The sequence below is a fragment of the Mustela putorius genome, unplaced genomic scaffold, assembly GCF_011764305.1.
Source record: "Mustela putorius furo isolate JIRA1106 unplaced genomic scaffold, ASM1176430v1.1 tig00003867_pilon_pilon_pilon, whole genome shotgun sequence".
Taxonomy (NCBI): domain Eukaryota; kingdom Metazoa; phylum Chordata; class Mammalia; order Carnivora; family Mustelidae; genus Mustela; species Mustela putorius.
The window spans coordinates 29,593,867-29,618,631 of NW_025422019.1; the positions used below are offsets into that span (position 1 = coordinate 29,593,867).

The window sequence follows — 24,765 nt, forward strand, 5'->3', positions numbered from 1 at the left end:
ACATAGTATTTGTCATTCTCTGACTGACTTATTTCACATAATGCCCTCTAGTTCCATCCATATCATTGCAAGTGGCAAGATTTCATTCATTCTGATACCAAGTAGTATTCCATTGTACATATACCACATCTTCTTTATCCATTCATCTGTTAATGGACATCTGGGCTCTTTCCATAATTTGGCTATTGTTGATAGTACTGCTATAAACTTGGGGTGCATGTGCCCCTTCAAATCAGAATTTTTGTATCCTTTGGATAAATAACTAATAATATAATTGCTGGGTCATAGGATAGCTCTCATTTTAACTTTCTGTGGAAAATCCATACTGTTTTCCAGAGTGGATGCACCAATTTGCCTTTTTACTAACAGTACAAGAAGGTTCCCCTTTCTCTGCACCCTCACAAACACCTGTTGTTTCTGAGTTGTTAATTTTAACCAATCTGACAGGTATGAAGTAGTATCTCATTTTGGTTTTGATTTGTATTTCCCTAATGATGCGAGATGTTGAGCCTCTTTTCATGTGTCTGTTAGCCATCTGAATGTCTTTTTTGGACAAGGTTCTATTCAAGTCTTCTGCCCATTTCTTAACTGGATTATTTGTTTTTTGGGGTGTTGAGTTTGGTAAGTTCTTTATAGATTTTGGATATTAGCCCATTATCTGATATGTCATTTGCAAAAACCTTCTCCCATTCCATCGGTTGCCTTTTGGTTTTGTTGATTGTTTCCTTCAGTGTGCAAAAGCTTTTTGTCTTGATGAGGTCCTGATAGTTCATCTTTGTTTTTGTTTCCCTTGCCTCCGGTGATATGTCTAGTAAGAAATTTCTATGGCCGAGGTCAAAGAGGTTGCTGCCTGTGTTCTTCCCTAGAATATTGATGGTTTCCTGTGTCACAGTTAGGTCTTTCATCCATTTTTAATTTATTTTTGTGTGTGGTGTAAGAAAGTAGTCTGGTGCCATTCTTCTGCATGTCACTGTCCAGTTATTTCCAACACCATTTTTTGAAGACAGTGTCTTATTTCCATTGGATATTTTTTCCTGCTTTGTCGAAGATTAGTTGACCTTACACTTGTGGGTCCATTTCTGGTTTCTCTGTTCTGTTCCTTTGATCTATATGTCTGTTCTGTGTCAATACCATATTGTCTTAATGACTGCAGATTTGTAATAGAGCTTGAAGTCTGGAATTGTGATTCCTCCAGTGTTTCTTTTCTTTTTCTACATCACTTTAGTTATTTAGAGTTTTGTCTGGTTCCATACAAATTTTATAGTTGTTCATTCTAGTTCTATGAAAAATGCTGGTGTTATTTTTGATAGGGATTGCATTGAATATGTAGATTGCTTTGGGTGGAATAGACCATTTAACAATATTATTTTTTCTTCCAATCCATGACATGGAATGTTTTTCCATTCCTTTGTGCCTTCTTCAGTTTCTTTTATATGTGTTCTATAGCTTTCAGAGTACAGAACTTTTATTTCTTTGGTTAGGTTTATTTCTAGGTATCTTATGGTCTTTGATGTAATTGTAAATGGGATTGATTCCTTGATCTCTCTTTCTGCTGTTTTATTATAATTGGTGTATAGAAATGCAACAGATTTCTGAATGTCCATTTTATATCCTGTGGCTTTGCTGAATTCATATATCAGTTCTAGCAATTTGTTGGTGGAATCTTTCAGGTTTTCTACCTAAAGTATCGTGTTGTCTGAGAAGAGTGAAAGTTTGACTTCTTCTGTGCTAATTTGGATGTTTTTTATTTCTTTTTGTTGTCTGATTGCTGAGGCTAGGATTTTCAGGACCGTGTTGAACAGTAAGAGTGGACATCCCTATCATGTTCCTGACTTTAGGGGTAAAGCTCTCAGTTTTCCCCATTGAAGATCATATTAGCTCTTAGTCTTTTATATACAGGCTTTATGATGTTGAGGTATGTTCTTCTATCCCTACATTCTTGAGGGTTTTTTTCGAGGAGGATGCTGTATTTTTTTCAAATGCTTTTCTGCGTCTGTTGAGAGGATCATATGATTCTTATCCTTTTATTAATGTGGTGTATCATGTTGATTGACCTGCGGAAATTGAACCACCCCTGTAGCCCAGGAATAAATTGCACTTGATCTTGGTGAATAATCCTTTTAATTTACTGTTGAAATTGATTGGCTAGAATCTTGTTGAGAATTTTTGCACATGATCATTGGCGATATTGGTCTATAATTCTTTTTAATGAGGTGTTTGTCTGGTTTTGCAATCAAGGTGATGCTGGCCTCATAGAATGAGTTTGGAAGGTTTCCTTCCTTTTCTACTTTTTTAAACAGCTTCAGAGGAATAGGTATTAATTCTTCTTTAAATGTTTGGTAGAATTCCACTGGGAAGTCATCCAGCCCTGGACCTTGTGTTTTGGGTTATTTTTGATGATTGATTTAATTTCTTTGCTGGTTATGGGTCTGTTCAGATTTTCTATTCCTTCCTATTTCAGTTTTGGTAGTTTATATATTTCCAGGAACTTACCCTTTTCTTCCAGATTTTTGGCATATAATTGCTTATAAGATTCTCCTATAATTATTTGAATTTCTTCATTGCTGGTTGTGGTCTCTCCTGTTTCATTTGTGATTTTATTTATTAGTGTCCTTTTCTTTTCCTTTTGGTAAATCTGGCCTAGGGATTTAACAATTGTGTTAATTCTTTCAAAGAACCAGCTCCTAATTTCATTGATGTGTCCTACTTTTTTTTTTTTTTACTTGTATATCATTTATTTCTGCTCTAATCATAGTTATTTTCCTTCTTCTGCTGATTCTGGGCTTTATTTGCTGTTCTTTTTCCTGCTTCTTTAGGTGTAAGTTAAGGTTGTGTATTTGAGACTTTTCTTCTTGAGAAAGGCTTATATTGCTATAAAATTCCTTATAACTGCATTTGCTGCATCCCAAAAGTTTTGGACTGTTGTGTTTTCATTTTCTTTTGCTTCCAATTTTTTTTTTTATTTCTTTAATTTCCTGCTTAACCCATTCATTCTTTAGTAGGATGTTCTTTTACCTCCATGTATTTGTGGTCCTTCTAAATTTTATCTTGTGGTTGACTTCAGGTTTCATAGCACTGTAGTCTGAAAATATGTACAGTGTGATCTCAGTCTTCTTGTGCTTGTTGAGACCTGATTTGTGATCCAATATGTGATCTCTTCTGGAGAATGTTCCATGTGCACTCAAAAAGAATATGTATTCTGCTGCTTTAGGATGAAATGCTCTGAATATATCCCTTAAGTCCATCTGGTCCTGTGTGTCATTCAGTCATTATTTCCTTGTTGATCTCCTTAAGATGATCTGTCCATTGGTGTGAGTGAGGTGTCAAAGGCCCCTCCTACTATCATATTATTATCAATGAGTTTCTTTAAGATTGTTACTAATTGATTTATGTATTTGGCTGCTCCCAAGTTGGAGGTATAAATATTTGTTAACTGTTAGAGCTTGTTGGATAGACCCCTTTATTATAATACAGTACTCTTCTTCATCTCTTATTACAGTATTTTGTTTAAAATCTAGTTTTTCTGATGTAAGTATGGCTATTCCAGCTTTCTTTTGATGTCCACTAGCATGATTCATTAGCATGATGTCCATTAACCTGTTCCTCCACCCCCTCACTTTCAGTCTGGAGTTGTCATTTGGTCTATAATGAGTCTCTTGTAAGCAGCATCTTGATTGGTTTTGGTTTTTTTTCTTTTTTAATCCATTCTGAAGCTGTGTGTATTTTGATTAGAGCATTGAGCCTATTTACATTCAGAGTAATTATTGATAGATATGAATTTAGTGCTATTGTATTACTTGTAAAATTGCTGTTCCTGTAGATTGTCTCTGTTTCTTTTAAAAATGGTTAAAAAAAGTTCCTGTCACTTTTGGTATCTATTTCCTGCTCTAAGAATCCCTTTTAGTATTACTTGCAGAGCTGGTTTAGTGTTCATGAACTCCTTTAGTTTTTGCTTATCTTGAAAACTCTTTATCTTTCCCTCCATTCTTAATGACAGCTTTGCTGCTTGGCTGTGTTATTTTTCCCATTCAGCGTGTTGAATATATCATGCTACTTATTTCTGGCTTGCTACGTTTTTGTGGACAGGTCTGCCGCTAACCTTATGTGTCCACCCTTGTAGGTTAAGGACCTTTTGCCCCTAGCTACTTTCAGAATTCTCACTTTATCTTTTTTGTTTTGTGAATTTCACTCTAATATATCTTGGTGTTGACCTGTTCTTTTTGGGTTTTGAGGGGAGTTCTCTGTGACTCTTGGACATAAATGCCTGTTTCCTTCCCCAGATTAGGGAAATTGTCAGCTATAATTTGTTCAAATAAACTTTCTGCCCCATTTTCACACTTTTATTCTTCTGAGACTCCTGTGATACAGATAATATTGCACATTGTTGAATCACTAAATTCCCTAAGTTTGTATTCATGATGTTTTCTTTCCCTCTTCTTTTCAGCTTCATTATTTTCCATAATTTTAACTCTCTATCACCTATTTGATTCTCTGCTTCTTCCATCCTCATTGTGATTACATCCACTTGGTTCTGCATCTCAGTTATAGCATTTTTATTTCAGCATGACTAGTTTTATCTCTGCAGTGAGGATTTTTCTGGTGTCTTCTATGCTGCTTTCAAGCGCAGCTAGTATTCTTATGACTGTCATTCTAAATTCTTGTTCAGATATATTGCTTATATCTGTTTTGATAAATCCCTGGCTGTGATTTCTTCTGCTATTTCTTTTAGGGAGAATCTCTCTGTCTTGTAATTATGTCTAGGTTTCTGTCTTTTGAAAGAATGTTATGTTTCCTGCTCCTGAGAGTAATACTATATTAAGAAGGGGTCACACACTGTCCAGGGTCTTGCACTTCAGGAAGTGTTTCTGTTGTATGCTGTGTGCACTCTGATGTTGTGTTTTGGCTGCCCTTTTCCACAGGTCAGTTTGCTCAGAGTTCCTCCTTGCTTGCAGTGGGATGTGGTTGAACCTTTCACTAGGTGTGCTTTGATTTGTTTGTTAAGATAAGCCTAATTAAAAAAAAAAAAAACACTAAAAAAAAAAATAAGGACTGATCTAAGAAAAGAGAAAAGGAAAAGGAAGAAAAAACAGACAGACAAACAACTATAACCCTGATTCCAAATAATAAGAAAGAAGGAAGGAAAAAGGGGGGAAACAAAAAAAGGCTGATTCTACAAAGGAAAAAAAAGAAACAAACCAACAAATGAACAAAAAACTGTAAGCCTAATGCTAAAGGAAGAAGAAAATAAAGAATAAAGAAATAAAAGAATTCTTTTTTTTTTTAAAGATTTTATTTTATTTATTTGACAGAGAGAGATCACAAGTAGGCAGAGAGGCAGAGAGAAGGAAGCAGGCTCCCTGCTGAGCACAGAGCCCGATGCGGGACTCGATCCCAGGACCCTGAGATCATGACCCGAGCCGAAGGCAGCAGCTTAACCCACTGAGCCACCCAGGCGCCCCAGAAATAAAAGAATTCTTAAGAAAAGAAAACCTGGTCCTATTTCCACGAGAACTGAAGCTGATGCTTTAGAGCACTCTGTGATTAGTAGACCTGGTACATGTGGGGCAGCCTATGTTGTTCTGAGGGAGAGGCCCCCTGTGCTGGTTCACAGTCAGACCTGCCTTAGGAAACATGCCCCTGCTGGGTACACAAGGGCAGGGTTTGGTGTAAGGGGCTCCAGCCTCCCCTGGAGGTTCTGTTTCTCTCTTAAGTCCAACCATGGTGGTGGGGGGAAGGGAATGTGTGGAAGATCATATCACCCCACCCTCTCAACCTGGGGGAAAACTCACAGCTGCTACTGTTTAGGAGGTCCTGATAAAAAAGTGAACAACTTCTTCTCCTGTATTCCAGGCTTTCATCATATCACTGCACCTCAACTTCCCCGTGCCTGGCCATCAGCACACCCTATGCCACAGTTATGTGTTTTATCTTTGTCCCATGGCTGGTATTGAAAACTCCAAATCTTAAAGGACCCAGCAAGGTGTGGCCCTGCTTCTCTCCCTAGGAGGAGAGGCTTGCAGCTTGCCCAGCACCATTCTGTCCCATAAAAGCAGTCACACAGAGTGGAGTCTGTTGTGCCCCACAGTGGAAAGCTGTGACCAGCATATCTGCCCTCTACACATGCTTCTGTCCTCTGCTGCTAAACAGCCACTCAGTGGCTCCTAGGGGGCCTTTTGTCCTCAGAAAAGCAAAATCCCTCTTCCACATGTACTCCAGGAGGGGGAATGATTTCTCTCAGTGCCATTCAGGGGATCCCCTCACCCCAGCATATTGTGGGAACCCTATATGCTGTTCTTTCTCCTGCCCTCTCCCTCTCTCCCTGGCTTCTAAAAAAATGGCTCCCTCCCTTTCCCAGCACCACAGCTTTTCTCTCCCCTAGTTCATAGCTCCAAACCTCACATCTGCCACTTTCTCTCCCTCCAGTTATGCAGATTATTTTCTTAATCCTCAAATCTATTTCCTAGTTGTTCAAAATGATTTGATGTTGAGCTACTCTGTTTGAGGGATAAAGCAAACCCAGGGTCCCCCTGCTGCTCTTCCAACTTTATCTTTCTTCTCAGTGACCTCTTCTAATTGAGCATATTTAAAAGTACACATAATCATTTTCTGCATACTTTTTCCCCACTCTGTACCAATGTTGATGCTACTGTTAATTCACTTGTTCAATCATTAATTAAACATATATTGAATGCCTACTATGTTCTCGGCCCTGAGGGTACAGTAGTGAAGTAGACAAATTAACAAATATTTACCCCTCAGGGAACATATCTGTAGTGGAAAAGACAAAGCAAATAAATATGTTGCATGTCTGATATAAATTTTGTGGGGAAAAATAGAGGAGGGAAGAGAACTAAGGAGAGCCAAGATGTGGATAGGGTTATAATTCTAAGTGGGATGCTTAGGGAAGTCATCACTGTAAAGTTACCATTTGAGCAAAGACCTGAGGAGGTAAGGGAACAAGCCATGGGGACATTTGGGGAGTATTTTTCCAGGATGAAGGAACAGCAGTTGCACATTGTGAAGCAAGAGTATGTCTGGCATTTTGGGAAAACTGAGGTAGGAGCAATAGGAGAGAAGTCAGAGAGAGAGTTTATAGGCAACCATGGTTGTGTTGTCCTATTTTCTTAAAAATTGGTAACTATCCTTCACTACTTAATCTTTTTCCTTTTTTTCTTCCCTCTTTAACTCTGGTAAGTCACCAAGTTTTAACCCTCTTCAGTTCAGACCTTTATCATTGGTCACCCAATTGATCTACTGCTAGCTGCACACTTCATATTCAGCACCCATTCAAGAGCTATTTTTCAAACATAAACAGTTGTGCATTTTTAAACATACAAATGTATTCACCATATTTTTTATTGAAAATTGGTCTTTTTATCAAGGGGATCCAGACTAGTTTATCATCCTCCACATGTTGGCCTTTATTCTGAGCTAGCATTTCGAAGACTGAAACTTCTGTCAGTCTGTTCCACGTCCACACCAAAAAATTCTGTACCCAGAGGACTTGTTAATGAAGTAGTATTACATTGTTGCCTAGAAACTTTGTATGGATTGATGAAGAACTTTTCTCATATTATTTATATGTAGTTTTGGGGAAAGATGAAAAACAATAAAAACGGTGGAAGGGTAAAAGACTTTCAATTAGAGTGCTGGGTAATTTTCAAAAAGATTCATGTTCACTTCCCCACTTTCATAATTTGCTTGATTTTAGAAGGTATGACTTTTAGAAAATAGGTCTATCTTTGAGATTGATGGTTGCTGTAAATTTTTAAAATTGTAGTAATTCAGATGTATTTCATGTTAATGAAATCGGTAAGAATAGTCTAAGGCAGCATTCTTAATATATACCTATATACAAACATCTTTTCTTAACTGTTCTTAGTAAAAAAATGAATTAAAAGTAGAGATGTACAGATTTGAAATATGTTCATGTTGGGATGTGGTGCAATGCTTATAATATTTCCTACAAATATTATTTATGTGAAAATGTGTTGTGGAGCTCAAATGAAAAGCTCTGCAAATTGGAAAAGTTAATATTTCAAAATTATTTGCGTTAAGGACATCTGAGAGGAAATGATGAGACCTGGATCCTAGCCTTTTTATCACTGACTATGACCTCTGGCAAGTCAACCTTTTAGCTCTGTTTTCTCTTCTTAAAAATGAAGGCAAGGTCTAGGAGAGTACTGTTTCCTTCCAGCTGTAAATTTCTGTTATTGTTACTAAATCTTGATATGAGAAATTAGTCATGCTATACATAAAATTGTTTTACTCAAGAATTATTAACAACATGAAATTTAATATTATAAATTGGTCTTTTAAAAAATAAAAATTTGGGGTTTTTTCCTAAATATTTGCTGCTTTAGACATTATATTTCTTTACCAGACTTACTCTTTCTGAGAAAAAAAATATTCAAATATTCTTCTTCTTCTTTTTTTTTTTTTGAAAATATTCTTCTTAGGTAAATCTCTTACTCTTCATATTTCCTGTTGCCTCTCCCTCTGCCTACCTCCCACCCACCGCAAGCACCTTTCCCACGCATACACACTGAAAGTAATCCTGACAACCACACAACCCACAGAGTAATAGCAGAGGTACCCTGACAAATTCCAGGCACTACTCTCTGCAGTAGAAATAGACCAATACTTGGCGACTGTGTTGTGAAAATAGAATTCAGAGGAAGTAAGTACATGCATAATTATCTCAAATAGTATGATTTATAGCCTTGCACAGTTTAGGGAAGAAATGGCATTTCTTCACTTACACAGACACACATTTTACACCTTTTTTCTCTATTCTCTGTAAAAAATAATGAACAAATTAGTTTCACATCTACAAATATTAGTTTTGGGTACAGATACATAGTTTACATACACTTAGCTTTTTCACCATGTTTAGCTTTCAGAAGATTATCACTCTTGAATAAACCCACTTTAGTGGGCAGTAAGTGACCAAAAGAGCCCTTAGGCACTTAGCCCATAGGGCTCAGGGCTCAAGTCTTAGCCCTCTAGTCTGTTTTAGCAGGCCAGTGACTGCAAGTGCTAATCCAGTTTACAGAGTCAAGATCCAGAAATAATAATCCATCAGACTTGCATTTCATTAACCAAAGGAGTTTTGGAATTATGGTGAAGCCAGGACCTGGACCTGAGCTCCTCTACTTGGCACCTATCACCTGACCTTGAGAAACATAATTGCTGTGGCACACTCCAAAGAAAAGACCTTGAGAGTCAAGTCAGACAAATACTGAGAGGAACCAGAAAAGCTTTAAAGATGAGAAAGAATTAAATCAGAAAAATTATACTTAGGTTGGAGAAACATTTCTTGGAAAAAGTGCTTGTGGATTCTCCAAATGACTTTAATCCATAGTTCATTTATTTTATAGCATGTACCTTCAAGTTGCAATAGGAATGTACCCATTTACTAGTAAATAGTTTGATTATTTGAGATGATGTTTCACATCTCTTGTTCTGGTGGGTGTTTGTTCTTGCTGTGGTTTGGTACATTATAGGGATCATGAGGATACTTTCATTTTTTTCTTTAATTTCTGGCTTATTAATTCTCTCATCAAAAATCTGCACAATCACCACAGATAAAGTCACTGCCAAGTGTTTCTCCTTCAGTTGTTGAATCTCCAGTTCACTTTTTGCCAGCACCAACATTGGCTTTGTAGTCCCCCTGACTTTCTTCATTCTGTTCTTGCCTTACTTTCACTGTTTTCGTGAGGTCTTTTTCTACTCATACATCCTCTGTCTTGCAACTCAATTTTTGGGTTCATTTTTCTTTGCATTATCCAAGTAATCCTAAGTCATACCAAAGTCAGTTGTCTTGGCACCACTGAAATGGGTTTTGAATCCAAATACAAAGATGACATCTCTTGTGGTCTTATACATTTTGGCTAGTTTTTCCCAAACTTTTGTCTCCTGTACTGCTGCCTTTCTGGAGTTAAGAACATCAATGACCATTTGTTTCCACTGAGATAATCTGATGGTGTGAACTTCCTGGTCCAGATAGTTATTGTGTCATTCATGATAGTTAACCAATCTTCAAGAGCCAAGGAGGAAACAAAGATTATTTCTTAAAAGAATTAAATCATGGGCTGATATTATTCCTTGAGCTTGTTTCCTAGTGTCTCAGTACCCAGCCTCCTGTTTTGTTAACATTTTGAGTTGAGAAGTTATACACTATCTTATCATTTGTAATACTTAAATACTGTTAGCATACTTTGTGCTTCCAGGTAAAACTGGTTTGCCAAAATTTTACCAACATTCAGGGCTAAACTTACTTTGTCAGAATGATTCTTGGGGCTCCTGGGTGGCTCAGTTGGTTAAGCATCAGACTCTTGATCTCAGCTCAGGTCTGGATCTCAGGGTCATGAGTTCAAGCCCCACAAAAAACAAACAAACAAAAAAATACTGTGGTGATTGAGGGGTGCCTAATAGTTTTGTTAATGTAATAGTTAATATGGTACTCCATCCATAAACTCACCCTTGTAGGTCCTTACCATTTTGTATATATCAGCCTTCCAAAGGCCAGCATCTCCCTCTTAACCATATGATGGCCTTTGAGCTACCAGAAGCCACTGGGGTTAGACCATAAACAATGACTGACAGATTACAGCTTCTTTGGCCCTGGCTTAGACAGTTCTGAAACCTGTATCTTAAATTATTTACCAGTTTCGCCCATGAAACTAAGTTTCAGTTGGCTTTTGTTTTAGCTAGCTTAGTAATGTACCCTGTATTAGCTGCCTGCCCTTCTCTTAGCACCTTCCCATTTCCCTGCAAGTTACTCCGAACCTTCCAAATAAATTATGTATACTCAGTCTTAGTCTCCGAGTCTGCTTCCTTAGAAACCCCACTAAGACAACTACCTAACCCAAAGATAAGCATTCTTCCCATTTAGGCTGGTATTATTTATTTTATACTATTACAATATATTGTTTAGAGTAAATGGACAGTTATAAAGATGATCCATGTGAATTTGTTTGGGACTGAAAATATATAGTATGGTATATCCCTTTTCATCTTTTTGTAACCCCACACTATTAAAATGTTTTATTAGTCACCAAATACGAGTAAAACTTAATAAATTACATAAATAAAATGATATTGCATAGTCACCATCTTATTGAAATTCTAAGCATCACTGTAAAATATTAAGTCAATGTATACAGTAAAGTCTTAATAATGGAGGTAGGAAAAAATGTGTTTTAACCAAAAAAATTGAATGCAATTCCAACAAAAAATTTAGTGAGACCTACAGTCTAAACTAAAATCTTAATACCCTTAAAATGCTCAAATATGAATACTTAGGGATACCTAAGATGCTTAAGAATTAAAAATGACATAGTAAAGTAACATTCTAAAATACTGGAAAGCAGCATTCAGAGCATTTAATATACCAAATAAGTCTGAAGAAGAGGGGAGCCAGGCAGTAACCGCCTAATCTCCTTGGAACAAATGCTACCATTCTGTTGATCTTTGGGGAAGGTACCAGACAAGAGCCTGGTCATTGCTGATAATCCAGACTTGGGAGCCCAGGTCAATACTGATTGGCCTTGGGCCTATCTGCAAACTGTCTTTAAAAAAGACACTTACCCTGAAAGAAAGATAAGCAAATAAGAAAAGGAAAGGTAACTCAGGAGCTTTAGCTGTGATGAAGAAACAATGATAGTATTTAAGCCTTTGACAATAGACAGCCTTTATCTCCATAAATCTTATCTACCCAGGCTGCTTTCCTTCAAGCCACCAGAATGCAAGATAAATTCAGAATACTTTTTTCTTTTGCTCAGTTTGATTTCTGTCACAAGTTGAGAAACTACTATGTAGTTTTTCTCAATGTTTTTGATTTTTATAAATGTTTATATGTTTTATAATTCAAATAACTCCAAAGGCAGTATAGTATAATGGTTTAAGGCTCTTGAGCCTGGTTGTTTAGGATGAATCCTGGCTCTGCCTCTTACTAGCAAATACAGCCTCGAGCATGTTACTTCACCTCTCTGTCTTGATTTCCTCATTTGGTAAGTGGGCATGATAAGAGCATACTATTCCTTAAGGTTGTTTTGAGGATTAAATACCTTAAATGTAAAATTCTTAGAATAGTGCCTAGTATATATGAATACTCAATAAGGTTTTTTTCCCCCATGTATCAAAACAGTATATTATAGATGAAATTGGAATTTATAAAATTGTGAGATATATTACTACTTTTTTTTTTTAAAGATTTTATTTGTTTATTTGACAGACAGAGATCACAAGTAGGCAGAGAGGCGGGCAGAGAGAGAGAGGGGGAAGCAGGCTCCCTGCTGAGCAGAGAGCCCGATGCGGGACTCGATCCCAGGACCCTGAGATCATGACCTGAGCCGAAGGCAGCGGCTTAACCCACTGAGCCTCCCAGGCGCCCTATTACTACTTTTATATAATGATCACTATGAGGAAAATACATTCTAATTATTAGACTACCGACTTCCAAAATGAGTATTTGAAACATAACCCACTTGTGAATAAAAGACTGCAGTTTCTGGTTTTTTTTTTTTAAAGATTTTCTTTATTTATTTGACAGACAGAGGTCACAAGTAGGCAGAGAGGCAGGCAGAGAGAGAGGAAGGGAAGAAGACTCCCTGTTGATCAGAGAGCCAGATGTGGGGCTCGATCCCAGGACCCTGGGATCATGACCTGGGCCGAAGGCAGAGGCTTTAACCCACTGAGCCACCCAGGTGCCCCAAGACTGTAGTTTTTGCTTATTTTCCCATGTAGTATTTATTTACAGTTGACCTTGGAACAACCCAGGTTTGAACTGTGTGGGTCCACTTACATACATGTAGGGTTTTTTTCAGATAAATAAAATACAGTACTATAAATACATTTTCTCTTTCTTGTCTTTATTAACATTTTCTTTTCTCTAACTTACTTAATTATAAAAATACAGTATATAATACATACAAAGTATATGTGAATCAACTGTTCATGGTATCGCTAAGGCTTCTGGTCAATAGTAGGCAATTTGTAGTTAAGTTTTTGGGGACTCAAGTGTTATACGTGGATTTTTGACTGCATACAGGGTTGGCATTCCTTACCCCTTTGTTCAAGGATCAACTGTGCTGTATTACTGGTAAAGTGAGGGGAGAGTAAGTAGTATGCCTACCATTGCTCATAGACACGTCATGCCATTTCACACTATCTATAATCAGTTCTATTAAGTAGTTAGTAATAACTATTTCAAAAAAGGAAGTTAGAATTTCAAAAAGGTTGATTGACTTACCCAGATAGTAGAGCTACTAAAACGTTGTCTGACTCTACATACACAGCTTCTGCAACTATCCTTATTAACAGAGGAGAGATTTGAGACATATAACAACTGGTAGGACATAGGCACCAACTAATTTGGGTGAATCCCAGAGGCTTATAGGCCCCCTGTTCTGCCAGGTGTTTCTTCCTAAGGTGTTAGAATGTGGAAGTCTTCTTGGTGGGGATGAGGTCCCCTAGAGAAGGTGGCATGTGCAGAAGAGAGGAGAGCAGTGACTATTTTCTAACAAGTATGGAAGCCTTTTACTATTTAGTATTTTAACAACTGGTACAGCCACACTCTTCATTCTGACCAAACATTAGACGTACCAAAATATATAATTTTGGTACATCTAATGTTATAATTAGGTATATAAGAATTTAAATACTGTATTAATTTTTTATTTTTGTTTGTTTGTTTTAAGATACATTTTTAGGATCAGGCAAAATTGAGAATTCATTCCTTAAAGTTTCTGCTGAACTATTACATAAATATAAAATCCTTTTTCGATTACATTAATTAATCATTTGCCCGTTAACATAGATTGCCTTTTACTTGTAGTAAACCATTTTTTTACATTATGAACTTGCAATAATGTGGTGGAAGAAGTTCTCACTTTATAGTACTTGGCCAAAAAAATTTATTAAGCTATTGTAAATATAAAGGACTTCGTTGGTTTCCTTCTCTTTTAAATATTGAATTTGCTCTCATTTATAACCTTCCTCTTACTACATCTTCTTTCCACATCTAAGAAGAATAAAACAGCGATAATGATTTTTTGTACCTAAAATCTACATAGTATATGCTCAAATTTGTTAAAGACCTACTCTCTTAATTTAATAATCTGGGAGCAGCAGAAATCACTTACAGTGTTTACTCCCTTTTCACCTTTTTTGTGTGATAGTAAAATTAGTTGAAATACATATTTTAGTCAATGAATTGATATTGTTTCTTGATTTGTTTTACAATATTTCATAGGATTAAATGAGCTAAATATGTTAACTCTAGTGCTTTTAGTTTAAACAGTATGAAATTTCCCATGTTCAGTCATTTTTGAGCAATAAAATAATTTCACTGGTTGAATCCAAAAGAGAGGCGTCCCAACATATTGAGATAATTTGTTTTTATTATTTTCCATATGAATCAACTGAATATTTCATTTTATTATTTGCTTCAGTTGCTCTCTGTTGCAACCAGCTCATCAGTAGGTATTTTAAAATGTTTTAAATTTGATTTTTACTGAACATACAAAATTTTACTTCGTGTACTGTTTTGTAGTTCATTGTACCAAGTTAAAGTTCTATATTATATATATTTACAAAGGGTGCATTTTTTATATCAGTACCTACAGATTCTCAGTGCTAAGGAAGGAATCATCAGAAAAATCACAGCATTATAAATGCCAGCAATATAGGGAACATTTAATATTTGATTAATTTTAAATAGCATTTGAAACTTTATGAGAGAGATAGTATTAAGACTCCAATCACTCTTATAGAGTACGATGACCTATAATGTTGTGCTTTAAATGTTTAAGTACTTCTTTTTTTGCATAGTCATTTCAGTTCATTATAAACTGAGAAGATGAAGCAAATGTCTGGAAATTCTTCACATTTTATATGTGTAGTTTTTGATTTATTATCTTTGGAGGATCTAAAATGATATTCCATTTATCTTTTGTATATCTCAGAAAGGAAACTTGACAAGGCAATCCTCTGAACATGAAAAATCTCTAATAAACAGGAGTGACTCAAGCTCTTTTTGGCTGCACTTACTCCTATTTAGATTTCATTTTTTGATTTCTCAATTATCTCTCACTCAGTCAGTAATGACCCTGTCATTGTTTACTCCTGGAGGTAATTTGTGTAATCCAGACATCTTTTTCCATTTATAAGGATTTTATTCTTGTGTCAGTATGTTATTTTCTCTAATAAAACTCTTCATTATTTGGCAGGTTGGCATAATACTGAAATGATCTTGGTAGGATTTGAAATATTGTTCTCTTTTGGTAAAAGCTGTTTCCAGACATCATAAAATCAGGCATTACTACAGGCTCATAAAATTTCTCATGTAATATGGTTTCTTTTAATGTTCTGAGTGCCTGCACAAAAAAAAAAAAAAAAAATGCGGAAAGTCAGAGTCTGATGTTTCCCCCAAACACTCACTGGTGACTTTGATTTTCCAATCTTATTAGCCTCCTTTTCAGACATCACTAAGTATGATTCTCTTACTCTTCCGTGCATTTATTTACATTTTCATGCTTGTCATTTTATAATTTCAGTGTGTTGACATGAGAGGATTTCATCAACTTTCACAAGATTCTAACATCTCTCTGATATCTTTTTATTGTTTTTATTCATGATAGAATTTGATTTTCCCAAGGTGCAACTACTTACTGTTATTTTGTCAGTTATTCTGGCTAACATCTCTTCTCTTAGAATATCGTAGGATTTATTTCTATTAATGAGAACCCTTCATTTTGGAGAGTGATTTTACTTTGTTTTGTTGATAATTTGAAAAGTCACTTTGGCTATTGTATGCATTATATAAAAAGATTATGCTTTATATTATCAATACCATAAATACTTAAAAAAGGGTATTTGCATATTCTAGAACATTTAAAAGGCTTATAGCATAAGTTTGATGTTTTCTATAGCAGTTTCTATGCTGATTTTAATAATCTGTAGCTAAATTTTGAAGCTACTTATTTTGAAAATCTTATGAGAACAGTTTCAGTTTCTGTGCACATACTTTAAAATTACATTTAGAATTTTTATAAGTTAATTTAAATATATCTTTCCTTTAATTAGTTTTCTTTTAAATTAGTCTTAATTAACAAGTACTAATTAATAATTCTACCATATTCATTTTTTTAGCTAACGTGATTTTTTTTTTATTTTTATACAGAGAACACCTAAAAAGATTTTATCTGAGTTCTGATTCTGGATTTTCTAGTTAAGCTCCTAAAACACTCCAGTAGTTTGATTAGTCAGTACAGGGGAATCACTTTTGGGCTTGTTATTATCTTCTTTACCACCACGTAAATAAAGCATTATGGTTTATATTCAGATCTGGATTTCTTTTTAGGTATTAAAGTAGATTTATGATCGTTTCATGAAATCTTATCTTTATAATAGGGTTTTTGTTTGGGATTATAGTGTCTTTTATATCAAATGCCCCAAAATGTTATATCATAGCACCATTAAAATACTTGAAGATATGTGAAACTTCTTTAAAGACTCCTAATTTTTGTACACAGGAGCAGTAGTGTCTCTATCACACACACATGCACATACACCCAGGATTATGGACCCATTTTCTGTTTCAATATCAACAGAAACATCACTTTTTCTTGGGCTAAATTCTAGTTCTTTTGGAATTTTTTATTTGGTAGCCTGAATTTCAGTATCACTTCCAGGGTTTTTGTTTTATTCTTCATGTTGGCCCCCAATGAATTTATATTATTTTGGTCGTTTAAACACTGGGGTTAGTTAAATATATTAAAAAATAAATTGCTGACTGGTACAACTAATTCCTATATTTTACCATACTGCTTTAGAAACTAAAATGTTAATTGTTATCCTGTTAAATGTTTATGAATTTCCGTAGTCAGCCAGCAAAAGGGGGCAGTACAACTTTGGTTTTGACTTGTGAATGCTTCCCCTGCCCAAAACATTTTCTTGTTTGTTCATAAAATTGCTTATGATTCTCAATCATAGATTCATAGCATGGGTTTGGAAGGGTCCTTCAAGTTCACCATGTTTCAGAAGGAATTTAATAATACCTTCTGATGTTGAAATTCCTCTTTTGATATCCCTGTCTCTTTGATATCCCTTGTCCAGTAATTCCATCTACACCCTTACCTCATTTATTGCACTTCACGAATATTACTTTTTTTTTTTTTTTGCACACATTGAAGGTTTGTGGCAACCCTGTGTTGGGCAAGTCTCTCAGTGCCGTTTTCCCAATAGCATTTACTCACTGTCTCTCTGTTACATTTTTGTGATTCTTGCAATATTTCAAACCTCTTTATTATTATTACATTTGTTATGGTGATCAGTGATTATGACTTGTCAAAAGCTCAGATGATAGCATTTTTTAGCAATAAAGTGTCTTTTAATTAAGGTATGTACATTGTTTAGACATGACTGTATTGCACACTGAGTAGACTATATATAACATATAGTAGACTATATATAACATTTATATACACTGGGAAACCAAAAAGTTCATTTGACTGATGTTATTGTAATATTTGCTTTATTGTGGTGATTTGGAACCAAATGTACAATATTTCCAAGATATGCTTATATGCTTTTAGCATAATCCTGAACAATGAAATCAACGTATCACTGTTGCTTCTCTTCTCTTTTCTCTCTTTTTTTTTTTCCTCTGTAGACCTTTTTAGTATTAAAAAAATATTTTATTTCCAGCATTCTGGAAATGTAGGCAACTCCTGTTATTGATAATAATGAGAAAAGGAGGAACATGATGTTTTTAAAAAGAAAATGGAGGTGATGTTCGTGGAAATAGTTTCTAAAGATACTGTGAGAAAGATAACAGGTAGAAAATACAGCTAGAAATGTATTATAGAGACTACTGATTCAGGAGTCAGAGAGGCAAGAGGCAGAACCTGAGAAAATACGATGATAGTATCAATATCATCCTAGTCATAAATTTTAACAGTGCCAACACTTAGAGCTAGGTAGAAAGCAAGGTTACCAGTATATTTATAATTTCCAAAAGTAAAAGAGCTTTAAAAAATATAATAAAGCTATATTATATGGAATAGTTTTATAGGTTATTTCTGTAACACTGCCACAGAGAAAATCCTTAAAAAGTTTTGGTGCTTGAAAAAATAAATGGAAATGATTTCCTTAAAATGTCTTTGTTTTATTGAATATAAGCCTATTAATTGAGACCTTCATATTCACATGATTTCCATCTCCAAATCCTACAACATACTTATTTTCTCAGCCTTGAGTTCTCAATCCATAGTGGTCTTCAAGAACCTTATTTTTGAATTTGGGAGAAACTACCTAGAATTAGAGTAATAAATGAGCTGCCAACCCACTAACTAGGTCCAAACCCTATTAGTTCATTAATAGTCTATCAACCAGCCCAATAGGATAACAAGCTCAATGAATTTGTTATTTCCATAATATTAACATGCTGTTCTTGGTATTATATTTGGCAAAATGTTGTACATAATTCTTTCTGCCCAAAAACGTTAGCTCTCATTAGCACATTAGTAGTCAAAAATCACTCACTGGTATTTTCCAAATAACAGATGTAATTAAGGTGGTCTGTAGAACCAAATTGATTATTTATTCCAGTGGAAGAGATATACTGTCCAGATCAGATAAACAGTTTTAGAGAATGCTGGTGGGAAAAGAAAGTAAGAAGAAGTAAAGATTGCTTCTTTCTTTTCTCTAATGAAAAATAAATGTCATTTACTATTTTACCTTGAAAGCCTGGTTATTATCAACTTTTATAGAAAGAACTTTAGTTTCTTTGGACTTTAAATATAGCTTCTTAACTGAAGCCAGATCATCTGGGCAAGTTACAAGAGGGCTAAAGACAAGGCCTAATTTGGTGGACAGGATTTAGAATTACCCGTGGTTCTTTGTTTTTGACAATGACTGGGGTGTATCCAATGAGGGAATTTTATACTGTTCAACGTAAATAGAACAGTTGCGCTAAAACCATAAATAAGAGTTATGCAAGTTGCACTAAATGAGTGATCTGGAATAAACTTAATAACGGACTTAACTGGTACTAAGCAATGGCTTGAATACAGTCAGGCTAAGATTAGTCTCCAAACTAAAAACAGTTGAGAAAAAAAAACTTCCATTCACTGCATGATTAGAACTTTTGTCATACTGAACAAATTTGGAAACATTTAAAAAGCAAACAAGGCAAGGGGCGCCTGGGTGGCTCAGTGGGTTAAAGCCTCTGCCTTCGGCTCAGGTCATGATTTCAGGGTCCTGGGATCGAGCCCCCTGTCTGGCTCTCTGCTCAGCCAGGAGCCTGCTTCCTCCTCTCTCTCTGCCTGCCTCTCTGCCTACTTGTGATCTGTGTCTGTCAAATGAATAAATAAAATCTTAAAAAAAAAAAAAAAGGCAAACAAGGCAAATAAGCAAGCAGGCAAGGGTTAAATATATTTTTAATTCTTTGAATGTTTGGTTTTTATTGAAATAAAAGACTGAAAGATTTTATTTTATTCATTAATGCTTTGCTGTATTCTGTTTCCATTCAGCCACATCTGAAATTTGTGCATTAGATTTTTTTTAAGTCACCTGCTAGAATAAATGGAATCTTGAGGTCTACAAAATTGCATTCTACTAATAGTATGAGAGCAATTACCTATAAAAATTTAGGTTTTGAGCGGTGCCTTGGGGACTCAGTCGGTTGAGCATCCAACTCTTGATTTCGGCTCAGGTTATGATCTCAGGGTCAGGGGACTAAGCCCTGTGTGGAGCTCTATGCTGGGCATTGGCGCCTGCTTGAGAGTTTCTCTCTTGCCTCCTCCCTCTAACCCCTCACCCCACACTCACACTTTCTCTCGCTCTTAAAAAAAAAAAAAGAAGAAGAAGAAGAAAAAGAAGCAGTATTTTAAGTTTTGATATAGTCCTATAGCTCAGGGAAGCAGAAAGCATGTTTTCTTACTGTAAAAACTTCCATATTTCAAGATTATAGAGAAGGTATAATTTTTCTATAAGAAGGTATAATTTTTGTAAAATTTTTTTTAATGAGTTAAAACTGTAAATAAAATATCCAGCATGGATCTATACTTAATGTTATTAGGCTTAGAAGACATCATATTCGAAGCAAGAATGAGGTTTTTAGGATAAATCTTTAGTATTTATTATGTTTTATTATGTAAATTATACAGTGAATTTATTCTTTAAATTGTACAGAAATAATAGAATGTATGTAGCACTAAATGAGGGCTTAGAAATCAGAGAGGGAGATTACCATGAGAGACTGTGGACCCCTGGAAGCAAACTGAAGGTTTCAGAGGGGAGGGGGCTGAAGGAGGGGTTAACAGGGTGATGGGTATTAAGGAGGGCATGTGCTAGAATGAGCACTAGGTGTTATACGTAACTAATGAATCATTGAACACTACATCAAAAACTAATGTATTATGCAGTGGCTAACTGAACATAATTTAAAAAAAAAAAAAAAAGAAAAAGAAATCATCTCTTTGTGAGAAGAGTTGGAAATGGACCCCCATGGCATTCTCCTTTGAGTGGGAAACCTGATAAAGCTTGCAAAAGGGTGGAAGGTGGAAGGCAGAAATTTATATGAAGATACATTCAGTAAGGCTTCCAGAGCTACTGGAGTTTTAGTTTAATGGACAGTGGCTTCAGAAAATATTGTAGATAATTACAGACTGTCTGAGTTTGAAATCTAGCTCTGACAGTTACTGACTATAGCATCTTGGATGAGTCAATCTCTCTGTTCCTCAATTTCATTATCTGTGCAATGGAGATGATAATAGTATTTCTTAGGATTGTTGTAAAAATTTAATTAATGATGGTTAGATTTAAAAATCAATAAATGTTAGCTCTCATTACTGTATCTCAAAGCAAGGAAGAAGTGTTAGCTTTAAAAAAATGTTGCAGACACTTATCTATAAATTTGTATTTTTAGTTATTAAAAAATAATATGTATACTTTGAGTTGTTTTGTGATATATGCTGTTATTTACTGAGTTATTGGTTCTTATTAAAGTATGTAGTTTTCTAAGGAAACACTAAATCTTTTCCCTGGGACTTCTATGTTAAGTATAATTAGATAGAGTCTAATTTATTCTTTAAAGTGTGCATTCTTTAAAAATAAAATAAAATGTACATTCTTGTTAATTCATTGTTATTATTAAGAGCAGTTATTACACCATTACCCTCCTTTGACTAAAATTACCTGGATTATGAGATATTAAGAGAGTTGGGTGTTGTAGCCTCAAAAGAGATGGACAAATTCTTGCAGGATAGGGAGACCACAATTACAATTTTTAAATCATTAATAGTTGTAAGGCATACTAAAGAGAAAAGCTGGATGCCTCACTCAATCACTGTCAAATGCTATACTCAGTTACTGGGAAGACTAACAAAATCATCACATATTTATTAAATGCTTTCAGGCTTGCTGGGAAATATAATTTAGTTGAGGGAATAAAACAAACATGCCAAATCTTAATAATAAAAGATAGAAATAAAGAACCATAAGTGAGTACCTGATTAATTACCTAAGTAATTTGCAATAATTAGTGCTGGAAATCAGAAGAGAAAGAAAGCTTTTAGTGTCAGATTGATGGAAATTTCCTTCAAGGAGGAAGCAATATTTGAGCCAAGTTTTGGTTGATGAAGAGATGAGAGGTAAACAACAAAAGGCAGCTGAGGTCAAATAGTAAAAGATCATGAATCTTGCCAAAAGACGTTGGGACCTGATTGCGTAGCTATAAACCAGAGCCAGACTTGCATCTGATCCTGCAGATTTGAGAGGTGGAGTAGATCCATGTTCATGAAAGACATTTGAGAAGTCCGTGATTGTATTTCTGGACCTGTTTATAAGAAGTTTCAAATCTAAAATGTTAACAGCCTATTTCATGTTATTTTTAGTAAGTTATGTTAGTGTGTGTGTTGAAGGAAATGACTCAAGACTTTTTCTTTAAAAAAAATTTTAGCTTTGCTCTTAGAGCAAATGATGCTAGAAGAGCTTTCCCCTCCTGCTAAGTTAGGGCCAAAAAAATTTTTAATTCTGATCATTGAGGGCATGTTTGTAGTTAAATATATAGTGTTAGGTTTAATTCCCATTACAGAATATAATCTAGTTTTCTCTTTTTTGCCACAGTATTTTGTTGATTACTTACATAGTTTACTTAGGAGAGTAGCACAACTTAAGAAATATATTATCCATAACCATTATTTTAACTTATCTACATTGATTTATTGCTAAAGTCTTATTTGCATTTTAAAGTTATTTCCTATCCTGAGTGTTTTAAGATTATCTTTTAAGATTAGAAATATTACCTTAAAATAAAACTCAAGGATTTTTATAAATGCTAATAATGAAGGTCATAGTAATAGTATTCATAAATTCTTATAGCACTCTTTTATAGGGACTATAGACCTTTTGCATTATAATCACCAGAGATGTCTGTAAAAATAGACAATCCATGGCCTTAGCCTAGTTTCTCTGAATCAGAATCTCCAGCATAACACCTAGCAGGATTCTACATTTTAAAGGAGTACCTTTGGTCCTTAAGTGCATTGTACTTTGAAATTCCCTCCAACCACTATTTATGTCACACTTGTTAATAGTCAGATTAGCAAGTATTCAGTATTTTTCATAGTTTTCATAGTAGTTTTTGTAGGTTTCATAGATATCTGTAGACTGTATTTTTTTAAGCTAATCTTATTGATCTGTAGAAATTAAATCAGATACTTGGAAGGAGATTGTTTCTATACCTGAAGAACAGATATCCTTCCTTCCTACACCCTGACCCCACATCATGCCATTTAAATCAGAGTATCTAAGAAGTATACTGAGTCTCAAAATAGTTAAAAGTGTCCCAAGTATTTTTAATATGCAGCTGCGACTGAAAAACTACACTAATGAGAGATCTACATTAATGTCCAAAAAGAATAATCATGTTGCTTAATCCAAAACTTTTTGACATATGGCTTGGGAATCCATAGTACTCAAAACCATGTACTAAAGGTATGGCACACTAGCCTCTGAATTCTGTTTCCCTAACTGCTTGTCTTACGCTTTTTGAAAAAATCAAGAAGAGTCAGAATAAAAATCCTTTAGCAAAGAACATTTCCTCTGGATGATCCTAATTCTCTATTAGTGGCAATTTCTCTTAAAAGACTGTAGAGTTTCCCTAGGTTGGTGTAAAGAACTGATTGGGTGATTAAAGTGACATTGACCTTTTTTATGAGGACAATAACTAGTTGATCTCTATGATATTGGCATTTGTAAGCAATTTAGATGTAATCAAGAATATATTTTTGTAATAAGGAAAATATTTTCTAGGGTAGGGCTATATTCATGTAGGACATCAGAATCAATGTATTTAAGGTTTTTTTTTAACAATGTTTTATTTATTTACTTACTTACTTACTTAGAGTGAGCACAGAGGGGTTTGAGGGGAGAGGCAGAGGAAGAAAAAGAGAGAGACAGACAGACAGACATGGAGCCCAAGTCGGGGCTCAATCCCCCAACCCTGAGATCATGACCAGAGCTGAAATCAAGAGTAGGTAGCCCAACCAAGTCACGCGGGCATACCTAAAATTATATTTCTTAAGAATGCTTATAGAAACAAAGTAACCAGGTAAAATCAGTACTATAGAAAGTATAAAATTTTATGACCTGAATCAAAATATGTGTTCCATAGAAATTTCTGGTTCTTCTAAATGGAAAGATCTCATTATTACTACTGTTTTATTTATATAAAATATGTCCTATGAGATACACCTCCCCTTGTCCAAACTTACTAAACTCATAAAGAATAATTTTGAATAATCTGCTTTTATATATAAAATAAATGAAATAGTATTTATTTCCTCCAATCTGTGATATTTTCTTCTTTTTTAGATGCTTTTTGAGGAAATCAGTTTCTGCATGTGGGAAGTAGATATTGAAGGTTATATGGTTTACAGACAAGATCTTTAAAATATAGATACTCAAGGTAAGTAATAAATACAACCATATAAATCATCTCATTTAAATGACAAGGATTTCCAGACTCTACTTTGACTTGGCAAACTGGCTTTACCACTGGCCCTACCTAAGAAACCTCAACACCACATTCATTCATATTCAGGCACAAATATGTATGCCCTAACACTATTTTGACAAGAAGTATTGTATTTCATTTATAACAAGCAATTGATAAAATTGATGTATTATCATGGAACTCATGGAAGAAATGAAGTAGCTTCCATTAAAACTGTAAGCAGAACTCAATAATGTTTAACTTGAAAGAATACTTAAAAATTTCTATCCAGGGGCGCCTGGGTGGCTCAGTTGGTTGAGCGACTGTCTTCAGCTCAGGTCATGATCCTGGAGTCCTGGGATCGAGTCCCGCATTGGGCTCCCAGCTCCACGGGAAGTCTGCTTCTCCCTCTGACCTTCTCACTCATGCTGTCTCTCACTGTCTCTCTCTCAAATAAATATATAAAATATTAAAAAAAAAAATTCTATCCACTGCACTTTCTTCTTAATGTAGTGTATTCATTCATCAGTTAATCGGTTAACTACATTAGAAACTTGTTCTTTAACCACTCCAAAAACCCTGTCATAGTTTCATATATTCACGGTATTACCTCCGAATACCAAACCTCTTTTTACTATTTCTTGAGTCCCCAGAGATTTCTCTTGACCCATCATATCCTTTCATTTAGCATGTTCTGCTCATGCCTCCCATGACTGCTTATATGATTACATTACTAAGTAAAGTTTTTAATATATTTTGGT

At 35.0% G+C, this 24,765-nt stretch overlaps 1 long non-coding RNA gene across 1 annotated transcript in view; it reads left to right on the plus strand.

The window, feature by feature from the left end:
* The window catches only part of LOC106006347, a 213,604-nt gene that overhangs the window by 152,787 nt on the left and 36,052 nt on the right, over nucleotides 1-24,765 (plus strand). The window contains exon 2 of the long non-coding RNA XR_001180329.2: nucleotides 23,884-23,977. This is a non-coding gene — a long non-coding RNA (uncharacterized LOC106006347). The remainder of the gene's footprint in view (nucleotides 1-23,883; nucleotides 23,978-24,765) is intronic.